Source organism: Chiloscyllium plagiosum, unplaced genomic scaffold (assembly GCF_037043375.1).
Source record: "Chiloscyllium plagiosum isolate Xiang-an unplaced genomic scaffold, Cpla_swu_hap1 HiC_scaffold_18, whole genome shotgun sequence".
Classification (NCBI taxonomy): domain Eukaryota; kingdom Metazoa; phylum Chordata; class Chondrichthyes; order Orectolobiformes; family Hemiscylliidae; genus Chiloscyllium; species Chiloscyllium plagiosum.
In genome coordinates, this window is record NW_028270156.1 from 52170266 (window position 1) to 52187677 (window position 17412).

General features: G+C 41.1%; 1 protein-coding gene and 1 pseudogene across 5 annotated transcripts in view; both read left to right on the forward strand.

Moving 5' to 3' along the window:
- LOC122557864 (synaptotagmin-7) overlaps nt 1–17412 on the forward strand; it is a 688014-nt gene that overhangs the window by 384469 nt on the left and 286133 nt on the right. The window lies entirely within an intron of this gene.
- LOC148146979 (elongation factor Ts, mitochondrial pseudogene) lies at nt 623–11236 on the forward strand (annotated as a pseudogene).

The window sequence follows — 17412 nt, forward strand, 5'->3', positions numbered from 1 at the left end:
TGGGAATGGTAGCACCGACACTATTTGCTGAATTCTTCCATTTCGTCGGTCAAAACGTCTTTTATAAAATCGTAATGGGCATGAATAGGCTAAGTAGGCAAAGTCTTTTCCCCAGGGTGGGGGAGTCCAGAACTAGAGAGCATAGATTTAGAGTGAGGGGGATAAATTTAAAAGAGACATAAGGGACAACATTTTCATGCAGAGAGTGGTGTATGGAATGAGCTGCCAGAGGAAGTGGTGGAGGCTGGTACAATTACAACATTTAAAAGACATCTGGATGGATATCTGAATACGAAGGGTTTAGAGGGATATGGGCCAAGTGCTGGCAAATGGAACTGGATTAGTTAAGGCTATCTGGTCAGCATGGGCTGAAAGGTCTGTTTCCATGCTGTACGTTTCTATGACTCTATTACTGACAGCCTGTTTCATAGAGATATAATAACATAATTCCCAACTAATGATTTCCAGGGCAGTCCATGATCAACAACATTGCTCAATTCCTTTTGTAGATTTTTTCTCTCTGGATGCACTGAAGAAGTGTTAACACTCAGCCAATTACAATGCAATTTAAAATTGACTTGAAATAGCTGAGGATTAGTGAATTTTTGAGATTGGAAGTAAAATGAGTAAACAGATGGCAATTTGGCAACTACTTGTGGAATATGCAAGAGCACTGTATACAATGGTGCTGTGCAATGGAAGTTGGACAGAGGAGTCTATTGATAAACCGTGGTGCACTGTTGTTATCGGTACAATAATATTGATCTTGGATAGCTGGCTGTCCTCCACTAACTGGCCATTCTTCAGGTGCTAACATAAGACAAGAACCATCATCAGCTGATTTAATTGTTAATTATACTACAGCCAAACTTGACCTTGTTCTTCTATAATTTTTCCACACGTCATTTCGGGAAGAATCACGGAATTGCTCCAAGGAGTGGAACACCGACTACATTTTTCTGAATTGACTTATCCTGTCAAATTCACTGTCTATATGTGGCAAAACAGGGAAGGGGCAAGAATTTGGGTTTATCACAAGAGATTAAAAATAACATACATTTTTAAAATATTTACCATGTAGTCTTAAAAACAAGCTATTGCACACAGCACCAAAAGTCTGTTCAAAGCCTTTAACAATTGGAACACTTCGTTAAGTATTATATGTTGTGCATTACACATTATAATGTTCCTGTTGTCGTAGAACAGCAGACGTTTTGAGAAATTGAGATTTGCTTGCCTAATTTATTCATTTAGAAAACTGGTTGAACTGTTAGGGTCCATCATATAGAACATCATAAGTTGGAGAAGAGATGAATCAAGAATTTTTGAAGTGCTGCTGTGCTTGGATTTTAAAAGTATTTTATATTATAGTAAGAAAGGAAGCTGAGGGAGAGAATGAGATTGGAAATTCATATCTTGGAATGAATAAATAAATAATGATTTCAACCCAATTGTAGAGGAGGAGGAATGCCTATACTTTGTAACAGAAAGGAACAGGAGAATTATGTTCTTCAAGAGTGAGGGAGGTTTCAACTTTATAATTGCATTACATTGTTTGAATATTAATTTGTTTCCTTTTTTTATTATCTAAGCACACAATGCCTTGAGTTAACGATACTTTCTGCCCCATTGATTTGTTTTTACAGCAAAGCTGTGTTCAAAGCAATTTTGGAAATCAAGCTCTTAAACATACAATCACAGTACTGTGACAGCTGTTTTCTTTCAATATGAGTTACTAAAAGGGAATGTAATGATTTTCTCAGAATCACATATGATGGTATCAGATTGTGACACAGAAGTGTGTTCCAATGATGCATTGTTTTGGCTCTAGAGCTCATTGGGATGACTTAATTAGATACATTTTGAAGCTGTAGTAACAATTAATATCCTAGCATTAATATGAAAACTTGTGTACAATTTGCAGTTGACTCTAGTTTGTCTTCAAGGATCATCTCTGATAGAATGTTTGGAGGTTAATTAAACTGACATTCTTTTGTGACCTAAGCTATGATGTAATTATCAGGCTTCTCTCCCTTTCCAGATAATATTACATTCTTTTATCTTTGTCCTATGCAACACACTTCAGAAAAGAGCTTGTTGGTTCTGGAGAGCCTCCAGAGTTGAAATCATTGATATCCAGATGGTTTTTTAAAGTCCATTAGCATTGATTGGTGTCCACCACATTTACTTGGAAAGAAACGTGGGTGAAACTTAGGTAAAGGCACGATCCTTTAACAGGCAATTTGCCTGCTGATGCTCATAGTAAGATAAATCACAGGTACAGTACCAAAGAGAAACTGCAGTCATGAAGCTATAAGCACAAATCAAGAATTGAAAATAAAATCAACTTCATTATCCCCAACCCTCCACCTCCTGCTAAACTCTTCAAAAAAAACATTAATGTTGAGACTGGCTCTAATGCAACGAGGGGTACGTTGGCTTGCAAGAAATCAATTGTGTTAGGGGATTCTGTAGTCAGAGGTACAGACAGACGTTTCTGTGGCCAGCAGAGAAAAAGCAGAATGGTGTGTTGTTTCCCTGGTGTCAGGATCAAGGATATCTCAGAAAGGGTGCAGAATGTTTTCACGGGGGAGAGGGACCAGCAGGAGGTCATTGTCCACATTGGAACCAACGACATAGGAAGGGAAAAGGTTGAGACTCTGAAGGGAGATTACAGAAAGTTAGGCAGAAATTTAAAAAGGAGGTCCTCCAGGGTAGTAATATCTGGATTACTCCCAGTGCTATGAGCTAGTGAGGGCAGGAATAGGAGGATAGAGCAGATGAATGCATGGCTGAGGAGCTGGTGTATGGGCGAAGGATTCATATTTTTGGGTCATTGGAATCTCTTTTGGGGTAGAAGTGACCTGTACACGAAGGACGGATTGCACCTAAATTGGAAGGGGACTAATATACTGGCAGGGAAATTTGCTACAACTGCTTGGGAGGATTTAAACTAGTAAGGTGGGGGTGTGGGACCCAGGGAGATGGTGAGGAAAGAGATCAATCTGAGACGGGTACAGCTGAGAACAGAAGTGAGTCAAACAGTCAGGGCACGCAGGGACAAGGTAGGACTAATAAATTAAACTGCATTTATTTCAATGCAAGGGGCCTAACAGGGAAGGCAGATGAACTCAGGGCATGGTTAGGAACATGGGACTGGGATACCATAGCAATTACAGAAACATGGCTCAGGGATGGGCAGGACTGGCGGCTTAGTGTTTCAGGATACAAATGCTACAGGAAGGATAGAAGGGGAGGCAAGCGAGGAGGGGGAGTGGCATTTTTGATAAGGGATAGCATTACAGCTGTGCTGAGGGAGGATATTCCTGGAAATACATCCAGGGAAGTTATTTTGGTGGAACTGAGAAATAAGAAAGGGATGATCACTTTGTTGGGATTGTATTATAGACCCCCCAATAGTCAGAGGGAAATTGAGAAACAACCTTGTAAGAAGATCTCAGCTATCTGTAAGAATAATAGGGTAGTTATGGTAGGGGATTTTAACTTTCCAAACATCAACTGGGACTGCCATAGTGTTAAAGGTTTAGATGGAGAGGAATTTGTTAAGTGCGTACAAGACAATTTTCTGATTCAGTATGTGGATGTACCTGCGAGAGAAGGTGCAAAACTTGACCTACTCTTGGGAAATAAGGCAGGGCAGGTGACCGAGGTGTCAGTGGGGGAGCACTTTGGGGCCAGTGACCATAATTTAAAATAGTGATGGAAAAGGATAGAGCTGATCTAAAAGTTGAAGTTCTAAATTGGAAAAAGGCCAATTTTGACGGTATTAGGCAAGAACTTTCGAAAGCTGATTGGAGGCAGATGATCGCAGGTAAAGGGATGGTTGGAAAATGGGAAGCCTTCAGAAATTAGATAACAAGAATCCAGAGAAAGTATATTCCTGTCAGAGTGAAAGGGAAGGCTGGAAGGAATAGAGAATGCTGGATGACTAAAGAAATTGAGGGTTTGGTTAAGAAAAAGAAGGAAGCATATGTCTAGTATAGACAGGATAGATCGAGTGAATCCTTAGAAGAGTATAAAGAAAGTAGGAGTATACTTAAGAGGGAAATCAGGAGGGCAAAACGGAGACATGAGATAACGTTGGCAAATACAATTAAGAAAAATCCAAAGGGTTTTTACAAATATTAAGGACAAAAGGGTAACTAGGGAGAGAATAGGGCCCCTCAAAGATCAGCAAGGTGGCCTTTGTGTGGAGCCACAGAAAATGGGGGAGATATTAAATGAATATTTTGCATCAGTATTTACTGTGGAAAAGGATATGGAAGATATAGACTGTAGGGAAATAGATGATGACATCTTGCAAAATGTCCAGATTACAGAGGAGGAAGTTCTGGATGCCTTGAAACGGTTAAATCCCCAGGATCTGATCAGGTGTACCCGAGAACTCTGTGGTAAGCTAGGGAAGTGTTTGCTGGGCCTCTTGCTGAGATATTTGTATCATCGATAGTCACAGGTGAGGTGCCGGAAGACTGGAGGTTTGCAAACGTGGTGCCACTGTTTAAGAAGGGAGGTAAAGACAAGCCAGGGAACTATAGACCGGTGAGCCTGACCTCAGTGGTGGGCAAGTTGTTGGAGGAAATCCTGAGGGACATGATGTACATGCATTTGGAAAGGCAAGGACTGATTCGGGATAGTCAACATGGCTTAGTGCGTGGAAAATCATGTCTCACAAACTTGACTGAGTTTTTTGAAGAAGTAACAAAGAATATTAGATTAGATTAGATTAGATTAGATTACTTACAGTGTGGAAACAGGCCCTTCGGCCCAACAAGTCCACACCGACCCGCCGAAGCGTAACCCACCCATACCCCTACATTTACCCCTTTACCTAACACTACGGGCAATTTAGCATGGCCAATTCACCTGACTTGCACATCTTTGGAGTGTGGGAGGAAACCGGAGCACCCGGAGGAAACCCACGCAGACACGGGGAGAATGTGCAAACTCCACACAGTCAGTCGCCTGAGGCGGGAATTGAACCCGGGTCTCTGGCGCTGCGAGGCAGCAGTGCTAACCACTGTGCCACCGTGCCCATTGATGAGGGCAGAGTGGTAAATGTGATCTATATGGACTTCAGTAAGGCGTTCGACAAGGTTCCCCATGGGAAACTGGTTAGCAAGGTTAGATCTCATGGAATACAGGGAGAACTAGCCATTTGGATACAGAACTAGCTCAAAGGTAGAAGCCAGAGGGTGGTGGTGGAGGGTTGTTTTTCAGTCTGGAGGCCTGTGACCAGTGGAGTGCCATAAGGATCGGTGCTGGACCCTCTACTTTTTGTCGCTTACATAAATGATTTGGATGCGAGCATTAGAGGTACAGTTAGTAAGTTTGCAGATGAAACCAAAATTGGAGGTGTAGTGAACAGTGAAGAGGATTACCTCAGATTACAACAGGATCTGGACCAGATGGGCCAATGGCCTGAGAAGTGGCAGATGGGAGTTTAATTCAGATAAATGCGAGGTGCTGCATTTTGCGAAATCAAATCTTAGCAAGACTTATACACTTAATGATAAGGTTCTAGTGAGTGTTGTAGAACAAAGAGACCTTGGAGTGCAGGTTCATAGCTCCTTGAAAGTGGAGTCGCAAGTAGACAGGATAGTGAAGAAGGTGTTTGGCATGCTTTCCTTTATTGGTCAGAGTATTGAGTACAGGAGTTGGGAGGTCATGTTGCGGCTGTACAGGACATTGGTTAGGCCACTGTTGGAATATTGCGTGCAGTTCTGGTCTCCTTCCTATCGGAAAGATGTTGTGAAACTTGAACGGGTTAAGAAAAGAGTTACAAAGATGTTGCCAGGGTTGGAGGATCTGAGCTACAGGGAGAGGCTGAATAGGCCACGGCTGTTTTCGTGGAGTGTCGGAGGCTGAGGGGTGACCTTATAGAGGTTTACAAAATTATGAGGGGTATGGATAGGATAAATAGGCAAAGTCTTTTCCCTGGGGTCGGGGAGTCCAGAACTAGAGGGCATAGGTTTAGGGTAAGAGGGGAAAGATATAAAAGAGACCTAAGGGGCAACTTTTTCACGCAGAGGATGGTACGTGTATGGAATGAGCTGTCAGAGGATGGGGTGGAGACTGGTACAATTGCAACATTTAAGAGGCGTTTGGATGGGTATATGAATAGGAAGGGTTTTAAATATGGGTCGGGTGCTGGCAGGTGGGACTAGATTGGGTTGGGATATCTGGTCGGCATGGACGGGTTGGACTGAAGGGTCTGTTTCCATGCTGTACATCTCTGACTCTATGACATCTGCATACTTGTCTCACCATTTTCCATTGGCATATTCCTGGAATCCTTTTTCTAATGGCATTGTAGATCAACCGACAACACACAGATGCAGTGGTTCAAGAAGGCAGCTCACCACCCCTTCTCAAGGGCATCTAAGGGTGGGCAATAAATGCTGGCCAAGCCAGTTACGTTCGTGTTAAATGAGCGAATTTTTAATAATTAGCATTTAAAATAGTGTGAGTTTTTTTATTATTCATTTGTAGTTGGAAGGTAAGGTTACTCATTACTCATTAGCCATCGCAATTTGCCCCAAGAAGTTAGTGATGTGAGCAACTGCTGAAGTCTGTTTGGTATAGATCCAACAGTGCTGTTAAGGAAAGAGTTCCAGGTTTTTGATCCAGTGACAATGAAGGAATGATATAGTTCTGAGTCAGGTTTGTGTGTAACTTGGATGGAAACGTACAGATGACGGTGTTCCCACTTATTTGCTGAACCTGTCCTTCTAGATAGTAGAGGCCACAGGTTTGGAATGTGCCATCAAAGGAGACTTGGCAAATTGCTGCAGTGCACCCTTTAATTTTACACATTTCTATCATTCTTTTATGGTGATGGATGGGGTGCCAATCAAGTGGGTTCCTTTGTTCTAGATGGTGTTGAGCTTCTTCCGTATTGTTGAAGCTGCACTCATCCAGATGTTACACTCCTGACCTTCCTCTTGTGGATGATGGGCATGCTTTGTGGAGGTTGAATATAAGTTACTCATTTCAGAAATCCCCAACCGGCTGTTGTAGCCACAGTCTTTATATGACTGATACAATTAAGCTCCCGGTGAACAGTAATCACAGGATTTGGCTACTTGGTGATTCAGTGATGGTAATACATAATACTATTGAACATAAAGTGGAGATGGTCAGCTTCTGGCATGATGACATCATTGACTGGTTCTTGTGTGGTGTGAATGTTACTTACCATTCATCAGCCTGATCCTGAAGGTTGTCTAAGTTTTGCTATCTGTGAACTGGAGTTGTTTAATATCTGAGGAATCAAAAATGATACTAAATATTGTGATGAACTTTGTAATAATTTCAACAGAAAGATTTGAAATGAATAATATTTCCCAAACTTCTCTGTGGCTTGCACACTCTGAAGTTGATAGTATCATCCCTACAATTCGTGTGGCTAAGATCAGATAATTCGGCTGGACCAGAGCTGAATTCTTCATAATATTAAACTGTGGGAGTTTGGGCTAGGAGGGGAGGATCCACTTAATTGATGTATCCAACATTAGGTTGTTTATATTTCTTTGGTCTCCACTTATAATCCACTTTAACAAACAGCGCCATCATTTAGCTCCGCACTGGTGGTGGCACCTTGTTGTGTTCAAATTGGCTGGCCTTTTCTTCTACATTATTATAATGAATACACTTCAAAACCAATCTCTCATAATCAAACACAAATTCATTATGAAAATAGGAATGGATCAGATTGTCAGTCAGAAATACATTTTCTTTAAAGCATAGAGCAATCGCCTCCAGATTTGATTAAGAGCAGGTGATGCTCATGGACTTTGCGTTTAAGAGATGGGTTTAGATTAGATTAGATTAGATTAGATTAGATTATTTACAGTGTGGAAACAGGCCGTTCGGCCCAACAAGTCCACACCGACCCGCCGAAGCGCAACCCACCCATACCCCTATATGTACCCCTTACCTAACACTATGGGCAATTTAGCATGGCCAATTCACCTGACCTACACATCTTTGGACTGTGGGAGGAAACCGGAGCACCCGGAGGAAACCCACGCAGACACGGGGAGAAAGTGCAAACTCCACACAGTCAGTTGCCTGAGGCGGGAATTGAACCCGGGTCTCTGGCGCTGTGAGGCAGCAGTGCTAACCACTGTGCCACCGTGCCGCCCGGGTTCTGGAGGTCCGGGTTCAAGTTCCATCTGCTCCAGAAGTGTGTAATCACATTGCTGAACAGGTGGATTAGAAAAATAGGTCAATTTATTTAAAATAAGAGATGAGTTCTGTTTGAGCCTGGGTGTCATTGGAGAGGAAGCATGCAGTGTCCATCAATGCTCTCATTGCTTTTATAGAGAGTTGGGCATCATGGTGGGCACAGTGCATTATTGCGCCCCCCCAACCCTATTTTGATTTAGTCCTGTTCTTCTCTCCCTACTCCCCCCAACTTCACTTTTTTGATGTTAGCATTGATCTTCATGGGCTTTGCTTTTAAAAATACAGTTGGTTACGTTGATGTTTTCCTGGTGGTGGAGAATAACATGTATACATAAAGTCTATTTGCAAGAGTGTCTTCATTTTTCTGTTTCACTATATATATAAAAAAAACCTCGGGTCATTTGTGGCAAAATATAGAAAAAATAAGCATTACTGCTGGGCCCTCATGTGGTGCAGTACTAGTGTCCCAGCAAAAGAAAAAGAGACACTTTTGACAGCACTTGTGATTTAAAAAAAAGTATTCTCGGGCTCTTGCTGCAGTGGTATTCTCCCTGTCTCTGATCCAGGAGGCCTGGTTCCAGTCCCACCTGCTCCAGGCTGTGTAATAACATCTCTGAACAGGTTGACTAAGAATAAAAAGATGAGTTATTTGCTCTTAACGTGCTCTGCGCGTATGTTGAACAATTGGAAACATGGGTGATTTAATGGTGGTGGTTAATAGGTGAAAATTACAATAAGTGATAATTACAGTAGGTGATTTGGTGGTGGGAAAAGACATTTAGATGTGTGAGATAGCACTTCCAGATATTGAAAAAAAAGGAAGAGATGTATTCTGATTTGAATTTAGTAACTAATTCTGGAGTTGAAAATCTTGTCTAATGGTATCCACAAAACTACAGGCAGGGTTATTGTGGCACAATGGTAGTACCGCTACCACTACCTCTGAGTCCCGGGTTTATATCCCACCTGTTCCAGAGGTGTGTCATAACATCTCTGAATAGGTTGATTAGAAAATATCAAGAGATGAGCTCTGTTTGCTGGCTTTTCACTCACTGGGAGAAAGTAAGGACTGCAGATGCTGGAGATTAGAGCTGAAAAATGAGTTGCTGGAAAAGCGCAGCAGGTCAGGCAGCATCCAAGGAGCAGGAGAATCGACGTTTCGGGCATAAGCCCTTCTTCAGGAAAGAGGAGGGTGTGCCAAGCAGGCTAAGATAAAAGGTATGGAGGAGGGACTTGGGGGAGGGGCGTTGGGAATGCGATAGGTGGAAGGAGGTTAAGGTGAGGGTGATAGGCCAGAGAGGGGGTGGGGGCGGAGAGGGCGGGAAGAAGATTGCAGCACCGCCTTCTTGACCTGCAATCTTCTTCCCGACCTCTCCGCCCCCACCCCCTCTCCAGCCTATCACCCTCACCTTAACCTCCTTCCACCTATTGCATTCCTGACGCCCCTCCCCCAAGTCCCTCTTCCCTACCTTTTATCTTAGCCTGCTTGGCACACCCTCCTCATTCTTGAAGAAGGGCTAATGCCAGATATGTCAATTTTCACTCACTGGCACAGTAAAGTTTGTCCATAGCACTGACCATCTCAGAATGCCTAGCATCATGACTGCCTTCTCTGCTCCACAGAACAATCATATAACTATTGCCATAATCTTTTCTGCACAGTTCTCGATTAGATTAACAGCAGGTGACAAAGGGCTCCTTCTGCAATGCTGGGAAAAAGATAGGGTATTTGTCACAAATTGTCATAGAGTCATTGAGTCATAGAGATGTGCAGCATGGAAACAGACCCTTCGGACCAACTTGTCCATGCCGTCCAGATATCCTGACCTAATCTAGTCCCATTTGCCAGCACTTGGCTCATATCCCTCTAAACTCTTCCCATTCATGTACCCATTCAGATGCCTTTTAAATGCTGCAATTATACCGGCCTCCACCACTTCCTCTGGGAGTTCATTCCATACACGCACCACCCTCTGCATGAAGCAGTTGTCCCCTAGGTCCCTTTTACATTTCTCCCCCTCACCCTAAACATGTGCCATCTAGTTCTGGACTCCCCCACGCAAGGGAAAAGACCTTGTCTATTTGTCCTATCCATGCCCCTCATGATTTTATAAACCTCTAAGGTCACCCCTCAACCTCCAACACACCAGGGAAAACAGCCCCAGCCTATTCAGCCTCTCCCTGTAACTCAAACCCTCCAACACTGACAACATTCTTGTAAATCTTTCCTGAACCCTTTCAAGTTTCACAACATCCTTCCTACAGAAGGGAGACGTAAGAAGGCCTAAGGGAAGTTTAGCAACTGACTGAAGCCTGGCAGTGCAAACAGGCCCATAAGGAAGGATGGAGTAAAGCACTTAAACTACAAGGTCAAAAAACAAAGGAGGGCCTCATTAGATTGCTGAAAGGTGGAAGCTCAGCTGTGCTGGTGGAGATGGATTGTGAAATTGATTTGATTGCCAGGAACGCTGAGTTCCAGCAGCTGGTGCATCAAGTAGCCATTGTCATTATGGCACACTGCCAGTGTGTAAAAAGCATCGATTGCAACAAGAGTTCCCTGACAGTTGAAGAAATACACAATCAAAAACCAGTTTAGACAGCTGACCTCTTTCTCATCAGCTTAGCCTATTTTTTTGGTTACCTTTGTGAGAGCATGACTATAAGAGGGGCTTCCTGGATGGCTGTGACCTCTGATTGCTATATTGCCACTTATGTTCATGGAATGTTGCGGGTGGACAACCCAATACTCGCAAAGGTGACATGTGGAAAAAATGGTGCACTATTGCTTTATAAAGCCAGGGAATAGAATTTAAATGTAGACCTCTCTGAACGGGATCACAGGTTAGGACAGCACATTGTGAGAATGCCACTGTCTGTGAGCTTGATGGAGGACCCATCTTGTGATGACACCGAGATCAAGATTTTGGCACAGCCATTTCTGTTGGATTCTGGCACAACTGTATGGCAGTTCCTCCATTCAAATGGGGTGTCAGTGCAAGACTTTGTGCAGTTGTATTGGGGTAACTGATTTAGCAAAGAAAGTACAGCTGAAATGCTTCAGTGCATCCAAAGGATTATACCTCTATTTTTCACTGTGAAAATGTCTTTACTGATTCAGAATAAAGAGATGGGTTCTGGAGGGTTCTTGTGCTGCAGTGGTATTGTCACTTCCTGTAAACCAGGTGGTCCAGTTTCAAGTCTCACCTGCTCAAGAGGTATGAAATAGTGTCTCTGAACAGGTTGAACATTCAGTTTTGTGTGAAAACGCTTCTACATATAGTAAAAGAAAAGAGATTCTCCGGGGTCTTATGGCACAGTGGTTTTGGCCGTACCTCAGAGCCACGAGCTATCTACTCCAGAGATGTGTGATAACATCTTGAGAAAATTATTTGGGAGAAGGAAAACTGACGTGTTGGAATATTGCTTGTTAATCATTCCTTCAGTGGGCTCTTGTGGTGATGTGTTAGTGTCCCTACCTCTGAGCAAGGGGACCCAAGTTTAAGTTCCTCCAGGAATGTGTAATAACAGCTCCCCAAACAGGTTTGGGGATAAAAAAGAGATGAGTTCTCCTGTTTGCCTGCTTCTCTTCCAGGCTATGTCCATGCCTGATTCTTTAAAGAGGGTGCATGTGGTGTCCACCAACTGTCTTGATGCCTTTTTAGAGAAAAATAGGTACTGGGTGGTTTGGTGAGGGAGGGTGTTGGTGAGGGGAATGTGGAAGAGTGCCTTATTTCACCCTTACAACTCTAATTTAATCTCATCCCTCTTTCCCTGTCTATCCCCCACTTCTGTTGAAAGCAGAGCCCATCAAGGACAGTGCACACTGTTCATTTAATAGGAAACATGAGTGATTTGGTTGTGGTATAAACTGTACAAAGGTGTGTAGTAGCATATCTGAATAGATGACAGTTTTTTTTAAGAAAGGAAGGAATGAGTTCTCTTAATTGGTTGTTTAGTTGATTATTTGAATTAAAATGAAAAAGGGCTGAGTTATGACATAATTTCCCTTGTTTTCCCTAACTTTTTAATGTTTGTTATTGTTGAACTGTCCCAAATGGGCAGTGCTTGTTCTTTGCTAATTAGTTATTCCAGTGATTTGGTGATAAGTTATTAAACTAAAATAAAGCTAGGGGGTCTTGTGCCACGGTCGTAGTGTCCCTAGTGTCCCTGAGCAAAGAGAATCCTACCTGCACCAAAGTTGTGTAACATCATTGCTGGACATGTTGATGTAAAAATAATGGTTTCCAACCTATTCGGTGAGTCCTTGTCCTTTTACAACAGTTCTTCCTTTTTCTGTTGTATTATTATTATAATACTATTTCGAGGGCAGTGTCTGTGGGAGGTAAAAAGAAGTTGAGTTCTTTGTAGGGCCTCTTGTGACAGAGTGATATGTCCCTACCTCTGCACCAGAAGATTTAGGTACATATCCTACCTGCTCTGAACAGGATGATTGAGGAGGAAAAGAGCTGAGTTCTTCCCCAGTCATGGTGGACATCTGAACAAGGAAACGGTCCAGACGCAAAAGGTGGAAACTGATACATGTGGTGTACTAAACTTTACAATTAAAATCTTTTGTAAATCTTTGCAAGTCTTCTGCTGCCTAATTCAACATATTGATACATGAGACAGGATTTACTGCAATCATTCCAAGTATTTCTTTCCTTTGTCTTAAATTGAACTAAAAGTACTCAGTTTGCTAATGAGCATTTACACACATTCCAAATGCTAAACTATAAAGTCAATTCACTCATAGCTCTTTCATGGGGGAGAACCTTAAAAGTTATATCGTAACCTTGAAATTTATATCACATCCATACAACAATGCTAAAAGCAGTCAAAAACTGCAATGCAAAGGGATATATTTCTGCCAATCAGGCAATGATGAAGAAAAAATGGATCATGGAGCATGTTTACTGTAATCATACTAAACCAGATTTGTTAAGTGTTATTGCTTGCACAAAATCATTTTGTTTCAAAATGAAGGACTGCTATGAATTTTTGAATCCATTAACTGTGAGTTTTCTATCTTATCCAGACAGAAACAAGTATCAACGTAATCTAATAGTTAGTCTACAAAACAATCAGCCTTTTTAATGCCAAGCGATTCCTGATATATATTATATTCTGACAAAAGTCATGCTTAGAAGATATATTTTGGAGAAATATGACAGATTGTTACTTGCTGTTGTTGTATACAAGACCGGGAAGATGCTGGAAACCAGAGTTTAGATTAGAGTGGTGCTGGAAAAGCACAGCAGTTCAGGCAGCATCCGATGGTTAAATATATAATAAAGCTTTCTCCCACAATAATGAGCTTTCATCCAATACATTGTAATGCACCATTACTAACCAAGGGTTGCACTTTTCTACTTGAATCATCTTTCACTGTCAAACATGGATCACAGCAAAGTAATTTGTTGACTCAATTTTCCCCAAAATAAGAAGAAAACATGCTTGATTTTTCAAAACAAGATCTTGATTTTCATTATTGTCACAGGTATTGTTACTGTCATATGTAGTTATAGGCTTGCCTGACTCTGAGAGGAGTTCATAATAGAGTAGTATTTTATTTTAGATATTTATTTAAATATTATTTTGAGAATTCAGTTCACAGTGTATTTCAAAGTATTTGTGCTGAAACAAAAAATCCCACAGCATCTATCTCAGGTTTTTACACTAAAGGATTTCTTAAGTGTACAATAATCTGCAAACTGTAATTTTGGAATACATTAAGTAAATTTTTGTTCATACAAGTTTATATTTTAAAGGTTGGATAATAAATTCATTAATTTATCTTGAAAAAGAGTTGCAGGCCAACTATGAAGGAATCTAATGACCAGCAACATAGCAGTGGACACCACTCCTGACATGAAAGATGTGAGAGTTTAAACCTCAATGTAGAGTGGACTATTCTCTCTCCAAGCCGTGTTGTCCAAGCTGCAGTCAATCATGCAGCTCATTTTTGGTGGTTCACAGAAACATGCTTCCAGATCCCACTTGTATGACAAACTTCCACTCCCTTGCTCCAACCATTAAACTCCTGCAATTCCCACTCTTCCTGCTTTTATTGCCAACATTGCATTCTAAATGTTCCTTGATCCACAGATCATCCCAATGTCAATTGTTCCGCCTCCATTGTTCCATGCATCACTTTCCCAGTGACGCCCAAATCTGAAGATTTTATCTAAGGTTTGCAATACCTTAAAACCCTTCTTCAGGGTATTCAAGTTCTAGAGGTCCACAGTACAGAAAAAGGCTCTTGGACACATCAAGTCTGCACCAATCAAAACAAGCTCCTAACTATTCTAATCCCATTTTCCACCACATGATGCATAATCTTGTTTTTCTCTAACATGCTCTTATTTCCCTTTCTTTATTTTCTAACTCCATTTGCCCCAACTGAAATTTAAATTGTTCTAACTCTCCTGCACTTGTCTGTTTTTCTGATACATCTAAGTGTTTGACCAACTCCAAAATAATTTCAGCTTTCCTTTTTGTCCCTGGTTAAACCCAATTCTAACCTATTTGCTAATTCTCAAAGTATATCCCTCCTCTATCTTTCTAAATTTTCTTGGCAAATTTATGAAGCATCTTCAAACCCCAGAACCTCTTTAGCAACCTTAGCCATTTTCCTCACTTTTAATTTAACCAACCACAAATAACTGAAATTAAACAAATTGGCTCACCTAAGTTTTGTTTAAAGATCTCGAACACTAATCTTCAAGTGTTTAAATCTGCCAAGACCTTTCGTACCCCAAATCTGTTCAAATCCATCCAAGTCCCTGACTGGATCTGTCTAAACCTGTCCAAATCTTGGATGATGAACCCCCATTCTTCCTGAGTAAACTTTACCCCCAGAGGTGAAGTCGTTATAGAGATCAGGCACTAACTCAATATTCAGCCTCTGCCTACCTTGTGCACTCTCCTGCAGCTCCTCGACTTTTTGGGGGGTTTCCTTTACTACTTTCACTAATCCCACTGGCTTAGCCTCATTTTTACCACATCTTTTCTCACAGTGCCTTTCTTCAACAACCAGCTTACGTCTCCCACCTTCTGGCATGAAAACACCTTTTCCCATTGCCCTTTTTAAACCATCGGCGCTGTAATTTTGTGTCCCATTCCATTAAAGTGAAAACACCTGAGGCCTTTCACCTCCCTTTCACCCTCTAGGGCTTCTTTTTTCACCTGGGGTAAACTATTCCCAGTGTGAGCTACTCCTTGTTTTGTAGTGAAGGATCTCCTCTTCTCCCAATTTCTATCCCTCACAGGATGTAATTCTTGTCAGAAGCTAATCTTTGCCTTATGCACCAACACACATTCATCTGTCATCTCTGCTGCTCTTCTAACTTCTTGAACTTTCTGTTCATAGACATGATTTCTTATCATCTCTGGAAATGAGTTTTTAAAACTCCTCCAGTAGAATAATCTTTTTTAGAGCCTCATATGTCTTATCTATTTTTAAGGCTCACACCTATCTATCAAAATTACTATGTTTAATTCTTTCAAACTCAACATAAGTCTGACCTGGTACATCCTTTATGCTTCTGAACTGCTGTCTATAAGGTTCTGTAATCAATTCATAAGCTCTCAAAATAGCCTGTTTGACATCTGCTTAATCTCTGGACCCCTCTTCTGACAGAGCTGCAAATATCTCACTAGCTCTGCCTACCAGCTTAGTCTGAACTAGCATTACCCACAAGTTCTCTGCCCACTCCATCTGCCAAGCCAATTTTTCAAATGACATAAAGAAGGCTTTAACATCTTTCTCATCAAAATGTGGCAATGTTTTAACAAATTTGTATACATCACTACCTTCTCCCTTCACCTCCGTGCTGTTAACTTGACTTTCCTGACTAATTCTCAACTTCTGAAGTTCAAATTCCCTTTACTTAAAAGATGTGATAGCCCAGCTGAAATCAAAGGAGCTGTGGCATGAACTTGTGACCTTCTATGTGGATATTTAGTACGTATAGGCAGTGGAGTAAGGAGTCACAAAAATCTTTCAAGCAGAGCAAATTATGCAATCATGAATGCAGCCTAACCTGAAGGAATCAAGCTAAGGTTGTGCAACTTCTATCTTTACATAATATAAACCTATAAATTATCATAAAATAGAGAGATATGTTCAACATAGTGATACTCAACAAGGTCAAATGATCAGTTTATTTACTGGATTGAACAATTTCTTATGGCATATGTTGATATAGTCTCAGGTTTGGTAAAAATGACACTCAGGTTTGTCCAGCAGTAAGAGTTTTACAATATGATTATTGGAGGCTTTGCTGAAGGACCTATCTCATTACCTTTTGAAAAAAGTGGCTGAAACCAGTCTGTATTTCAAGATGACAGAAATCTATGGTCTAGACAGTTAGACTGCAAGTTAATAGCATGATGGTGAAGGATACTGAACCACACAGCTTAGCCATTGTTGCTTGGTCCAGAAATTGGTCAAATGATCTGTGTTTTTAAATTAACTGGCAGGGGGTTAAGATTGAAACTAGTGCTTGCAAGGATAAACAAGGTTTCGCACAGTATTAGAAGAGACAGAAAGCATTAGGGTATGGTATGCTAAGGCAGAAGGTGTGGCCAAACTGAAGAATACAAAAGTATCTAATTCAAGTTTACATTAATATAAGTAATATATAATAAATATTAATAAACAGTGTAAAATAACAGGGTTGATGACCTGTAGTTGCAAAATACCATGTGTAAATGTTATAGCATTAGCAGTAACTCAAACCTGGCTCAAAAAGAGGTAGGTTTGCGTACTGAATATCTCTGGACACAAGATGTTAAGGAAAAATAGGGAAGGAAAAAAAGGAAGATGGAGGAATGGCAGTATTGTTTAAGAAGAATATTAAGATTGAAGAGGTTGAGGACATTCTGGAATAGTCATGGAAGAATCCATTGGTGAGAGTTAGGAAAAGATAGAGGCATTACGAAGTACTCTGATAGGCTGCATGTAGTGAGAAAGATACAGAGGACTAAATTGGCAAGGTAACTGCAAGAATTACAGAGGAGTGATAATAGTGTTTGTTGTGCTAATATCATAAGAATAGCAACAGTGTTAAATATCAGAAAGTGAGAAGAATTTTGAAATGTGTTCCAGAGAATTTTGTTTGACAGTAGATTTCCAACTCATTGAGGAAAGATATGTTGCTTGATCTGGTTTTGGAGGTGAGGTTGATCAAGTGTGTCCAGTAG